Source organism: Bidens hawaiensis, unplaced genomic scaffold (genome assembly GCF_021521415.1).
Source record: "Bidens hawaiensis isolate Kalapana, Puna unplaced genomic scaffold, B.hawaiensis_p1.1 tig00071848_1, whole genome shotgun sequence".
In the NCBI taxonomy this organism is placed as follows: domain Eukaryota; kingdom Viridiplantae; phylum Streptophyta; class Magnoliopsida; order Asterales; family Asteraceae; genus Bidens; species Bidens hawaiensis.
In genome coordinates, this window is record NW_027502568.1 from 9870 (window position 1) to 16503 (window position 6634).

Here is a 6634-nt window from a genome sequence, read left to right on the forward strand (position 1 = left end):
CCAAGAATGATCTTCTGGGCCATGCTTGCGGAAACGGAAATAACATCCCCGCATAGCGGGAACGTTGAGAACTAGATTGTTTGAAGCTCCAAGATGGAATTGGTTGTTTAACATAATTGATCACTATGTTCAAAACTACCAAAACCTCATGGAGAATCTACACAAGTGGAACTCAACGCTCCTGACTTGCGAGGAGGTTACAGACCTACCCGCATCATACCCAAAGATCAAGCAGAAAAGTCGGGAATTTCTGCACGTGACATTAGGACTTCCGCGGGAAGAATCCCTATGGAAAACCTTAAAACTAAACCCTTTTCAAAACCCCTTGCTTAAGTCCAAAAGTTCACCTTACTTATTAACAATTCATGAGAATAACATTGGACTGGGGGGACTTGAAGAGGTAGGTCCCAGCAGAGCCCAGTTGGACCCGCAAGACTCACCTTGAACAGGGACGTATGCGCGGTTGGACGAGCAAGACTCACCTTAAACAGGGACGTCTGCGCAGTTGGACCCGCAAGACTCACCTCGAAGAGACGTCTGCGCAGTTGAACTCGCAAGACTCTTGAGGGACGTCTGCGCAAAGACCAACTGGATCCGCAGAACCAACCATGCTCAGAGACGCGACGTCCTTACGCGCAGTACGCAAGCTGTTCCCGCTGGAAAAGCCTCCCAATGGTGACGTACTCCGCCTGTTCCCGCAGCTACGGATACTAGCCATCAGGGAAGGCTACCCGCGCAGCAAGGCTACACGCACAAGGCACTAACTCTCAAATAATTCAGTAATGTCACCTGAAGAGGGAATGAGCAAGCCGGGAATACTCCCGCCCAAATGAGCCAGTCCGTACGATACTGGAGGATCTTTTGTACTGTACCTGCCAATGTATGGACAAAAGAACTGACCAAAGCTGCGACAGCTCACTGACAACAGTACGACGGGCAGCACGCTCTAGTACTTAAAGTCACTATCAGCCGCTGCCTACTCACCAACCCCTGTCAGGGCACGTCCATAGCCTGCAGTTGGTGGAAAAGGAATAGTACACAGCCGGCCTGGTCACTATCAGCCGCTGCCTACCCACCAACTATCAGCATGGCACGTGCGTAGCCCACAGTTGGTAGAACAGGAATACTATTCAGCCGGCTGTACCTGCTTGGAAACCTACCTTCAGCTATAAATACTCCAACACCTTGGAACGGTATCATCATCTTCTCTCTAGCTATTTCTCTTAATATACACTTATATTCAAGAGCAATCTAGTCTGATTCTCACGCCGGAGGGTGATCACAAGGAGGTACCCCCCCCCCTTCTCAGTGACGAGCTCACGGTGTCTGTTTTGCAGGTCACCAGAACAACCATCTTTGCCGGAACTAACCCTCGTGGGAAACATCTATTTAACCCCCAGATTATCCGTAATCTGCCCGGGGTCGATTAGTGTTTCTTCACGTTGGCTCATAGAATTGAAGATGTCATTTTCACAATCTATTTAGGCCGTTGCCACCTAGTGGAGACCAAAGCCGTGACTAATTACATCAACCCTACTCCATATTCCTAAAGACCATAAAATTTGAAAGAATTCAGATATGCTATCTCATTCATTAGCACTTTACACTAATCTTGTACTCATCTCATTCTTCAAAGAAACCAGTACCGATTTTCACGTATGATGGTGGTTACAAGTAGATTTGTAAATTTCATAAATAAAGAAACAGTTTGAGCGAATCGATCTAAAACTGACCTAAACTCCTTAGAAGAAAGCCCGGACCCATAAATTTCAATGTTATATCATTTTAACTTGTCCTTCATGCATTAGAATTTAGAAACTTGTACTTCGGCCATTATTAATACAATAGAAGCCCATACAGTCTTTTATCCAGCATATCAAAAATCAAGGGCTTTTTGACTAATACATCTTGAAAACAAAGTCTTCTAAATAAGAAGATATAAATATAACATACAGAAAAGAATGGGCATTTCAAATCTAACATCTAAATACAACATGAAGCATGATTCAAAACATTAACATCTGCTGCTTCAAGAGACTTCATTAATCAAGATCCGCCCACCTCTAAGATCGAATATTTATCGTGTAAATCACAACAAACTTCATCAGTTCATTGATCAAGATCAACCCACCTCAAAGATCAAATCTTTATCGCATAAAACACACCAAACGGTCCAAACTTCATTAATCAAGATTAATCCCACCTCAAAGATCGAATCTTTCTCGCGTAAAACTCAACAAAATTGTATATTGAGCCAAACAGCAGTAGATTTTTTAGTGTGTACGCGTTAAATAATCGTTGATGAAGATCTTTACACTTTATAGGAATTTGAAAAATCATGAAGAATATGCACCAACATATCTGGAAGTTGGTATAACTATATGATATCAATCCAGCATTATTGCTTCTGAGAAGCATTATGATAATTGCTTTACATCATTGAAATTTACAAAATCTTGACAAACTGTGGCGCATCAGCTCGTGGGCCATCGAGTGACCGATACATATAAAGCGTATTGACACAATCGCCCCTCTCGCCTCCATCCTCCTCATCCCTCCTAAAAACTTCCACCACTAATTTTGGCAACCTTCTAGCAACTTCCAAACACCCTTGTTTAGTCACTCGACACGAAGACAACCAGACAAACCTCATATTATAAAAATGGTGCAAACCCGACTGTAAGCCCGAGTCCCCAAACGGGCTATCTCGGATTTCAAGCTTTTGCAGATTCGTGCAACCTTCCAACACGTATTTCAGCCCGGTATCACCATCAGCAGCAAACGCCACGGATAATGTTCTTACCAATTTACCATATTGCCCGATGTAACTAAATGCCCGATCAGTTAACAAACCAGAAACGGCTAACCGAGTCAGTTTCTTACAGTTCTTGACAATGGCTCCAAAACCCTCGTCCATGGGCTGACCCGTGGCCCAATCAGGTCGGTACCGCCCAATAATACAAAGACGAAACACCTCCAGATCCGGGCAGTTATTGGACATGGCTATAACCGCTGCATTTGTCATTTGTTGACAAAAGTAAAAGAATAGATTGTAGTTTTCTACACCCTAAAGATATTGCAAGGAGGCCCGTTTCAGAAACGGGCCCTTCGGCATTTTCAGAAGGGTCTGATGGAAAAACGCGAAGCTCACGGAGATCTGTACATGCATCAGCTACTGCTTGAAGCCCTTCATCACAGATTGAATCAAGTGTCTGGTAAAAGATTAAAAACGCAAATTAAACCATCATTTCAAAATTTAGACTTAAATATAGATACAAATAGGGGTGTTCAAAACTAGCTAAATCGGTCGGTTCGGCTGGTTTATGAGTGAAACAGTTAGGTGTACGGTTTGGAACAGATCGCCACGAAATATCAACAAAACAATTACAAAAATAGTTTCTTAATCTATATAACATTAATATAAATGAAGTAGCTTTTTCAGGTGCAGGAATCAAACAATTATAGTACGCAAAGTCTTTTCTTAATTATAATACGTATATATTACTAACTCAACGAAATTCTTACTGTTAATTTTTTTTCTCACAATTTTTTTATCAGCCCTTTAATACTTTAAATATACAAGAATTTATCTTTTTGTATACTTAATATTTTACTGAGCTTTCAAAGATTCCATGCTAAAAAAAAAACTCAGCAAACCACCAAAGCCGAACCGTTCTGTTTAGAGTTTCTAAAAGAAACGTTCTTATAGATTTACAGGTTTGACCCAAAATGTGAAAACGGGCCAAACCAGACTGTGAACACCCCTAGATACAGAGACGCATAAAACTTCTAAAGTTGTGTAAATTACCCAAAAAATCCTTAGCTTATGACAGTGGCGGATAATGCTTTTCAGCTGTTGTGCATCAATACGAGCATAACTAAGATTCAATGAAGTGAGATTCGCACAGATTGGAAACACGGCGGGAATATATTCATGTGTAAGATCCCGGAAACCTGAAAGACAAACAATCGATTTGCATGCAGCAAAAGTGTTACCATAATCGGGTTCTTGGTATCCGGGTTGTTGAGGGTCAATAATATCCTGTAACCCGAAGGAACCGGTTCCCAAATCGGTCAACTGTGGTGCCCGGGAAGTCAACCGGTAAAGCTGCTGTACTGAAACATGTCGGTTCAATCTAAGCTTCTTTAACAATGGTGATCTTGCTACTAGTTTTTCTAATGCTTCAAAATTAACTGGGATTTCTAGACAATCAAAGCATAATGATTCCAGATTGGTTGTACAATCAGATGGAAAACATGAAATCCAATCGAATTCGTCTTCTGAAACCTCGTCTTCATTCAGCTCAAGAACACGAAGATTCCTGAATCAAATTAGCTTACTTTCGTAAAACTGATACCGAAAACGGAGACTGAAACCATTGCAAGCTATCATCAGTTGTACGGGCAACAAATGTGGGACAACTCTCATACATTGCAATGGCTTCAGTCCGTAACTAGGGGCGTAAATGAGGCGAGCAAGCCCGAGTTCAACTAGGCTCGAGCTTGGTTCGTTTTAACTTACGAGAGCTCAAGCTCGTTTTATAAAGCTCAAACTCAACCGGCCATTACATACTAATTAATTTATTATATATATTTATATTTAATTATTTTTATAAATTTGACGAAAAACATTAACCAGCCTTAGCTCGACTCGAGCTAGTGTGCATTACCTTAAACAAGCCATACCTCGGTTGTGCAGTGTGAAACTAATACATAGAAGTCTAAAAGAGTTAAACTTTAAAACACACTACGCTTGGACGTAGAGGTGGGCAAATAAACCATTTACCGAACTGGTTTGAAACCGATTATGTAGAAACCGGTTTGTAATTTTCTCCACAAAAACCGGTTTCAACCCGGTTAACAAACCGATTGTAACATTGTAAGAAACTAGTTTCAACCCAAACCGAAACTGATTATAAACCGGTTTTGACTTTTGTTGACCAAACCGAACCGGTTTCAACCCAAACCGGTTTTGAGTTTTTAACCGGTTTGTACACCTCTACTCGGACAAGCCCAAACAAGCTTCCTATACAAAGCTCGAGCTCAGGCTCAATAACTAAACTAAACGAGCTTCATTCAAGGCTCGGGTTTGGCTCGAGCTCGATAATGCTAGAAAAAAACATTTCGAGTTTTTTTTTATCAGTCCGATCTCGTGGAGTTGGCGGCTGGACTCGTTTGCACCCCTACCGTTAACAAATTCAGATCTATACAAACCGAAACCCGAAACCTTAATATACCTGCATTCGCTAGCAATAACCCCAAGGCCTCTAGCGCCAAACCCTTCACAAGAAACCAAAACCAGCTCCTTAAACCCGGGAAACGAGTTGGCAATAACCGCCAGGTCATCATCAGTAACCAACATCCGTTTCAGATAAATCTTCTCCAGCGCACGATAAGCACCCGCCATGGCATACACCCACGGCGTAAAATGCGCACCCCAACCCACCGGCATTAAACTAAAGTCGGCGAACCGGGGCTTCCCTTTTAAATAATCCGACCGGAGGGTTTTAAACCGGTCCGTGACGCGGCGTGGAGCCACCGCGTAGCAGTTTCCGATGAAGAGGTCGGATCGGGTGCGGGCTTCCGCACGGCACCATGACTTGCACACCAGTGAGACGGCGTTACGGTCACGCCGTGAGGTTAAGAAGATTAAAACGTTTTCTAATACGTTTTCGAGAACTTGATCGGCGATGGAGATGAAGCGTTTGGACATTATTATTATTATTATTATTATTATTATTATTATTGAATCTTGGTGTTTAGATCAGAGATGGAGTTGAAGATTATTATATTATTATTATAATGAAGTGGGCATAGGGATACTCTCTATGCTCACTTGCTGATATGCAAGATGTTGTTTGGGGGTTTTGTCTTTTATATTGTAGTTGTAGTATGGTCTGGTTGTTACCCTAATTTTTATCGTTATTGTTTATTAAAAAAAACCCAGAACGTTCCAAATACAACAGATAATGATCAATTCATCACCAACACTTACCTTTTCTCCGTTTTTAATGACGTTTAAAAAATTATAATAATCAAAGTTTAAATAAATCTTTAACCGGTAGATTGGATAAAATGTAATTAATTAGGCTATCTATAGTGGATGGTTACAAAATGAGGGTGATTTTTGTCAGCAAATGAACGTTTTTATTTTAAGGTGTAGTGGTGTTGTAGCTCAAATATCCCCCCAATGTTTGCATTTGTCCGTTTAATAAAATAATAATATTCTTCTAACCTTCATCGGCGACAACTTCTTGTCGCCCCCCCCCCCACCTATCGCCCTACTTATCGGCCAGGCTGGGGGTGTTGCCGCCTAATATCGCCCCACTACAACTTGTCTTAGAAACTAACAAGATGCTGGATAACACTATACTCCAAGAATTGCAATAGAACAATTGTAGTGTTGCCATTTTTCTTTTTACTCGTAGAAAATAATTAATTTTATCTCCTGTACTCATATATTGGACTACAGATTTTTGTTGGTGGAGACTTTGTCATTAGTGTTTTCCAAATAAACCACAAATTTGCTAAGAAACGTGTTTATACAAACTTCTTATGAAGTTTGAACCCGGTGAACATCTCCACAAAGGCTAATACTTCAACAACCGAGCTCCTAGCTGCGAATGAAACCTGC

At 41.2% G+C, this 6634-nt stretch overlaps 1 pseudogene across 1 annotated transcript; it reads right to left on the reverse strand.

Annotated features, from left to right (window-relative positions):
- Nucleotides 1-2446: 2446 nt before the first annotated feature.
- LOC143605886 (transport inhibitor response 1-like protein pseudogene) lies at nt 2447-5713 on the reverse strand (annotated as a pseudogene). The gene is made up of 3 exons (XR_013148637.1): nt 5238-5713; nt 3809-4322; nt 2447-3212 (listed from the first exon to the last, which is right to left on the reverse strand). The product of XR_013148637.1 is annotated as a transport inhibitor response 1-like protein pseudogene (transcript).
- Nucleotides 5714-6634: the final 921 nt, after the last annotated feature.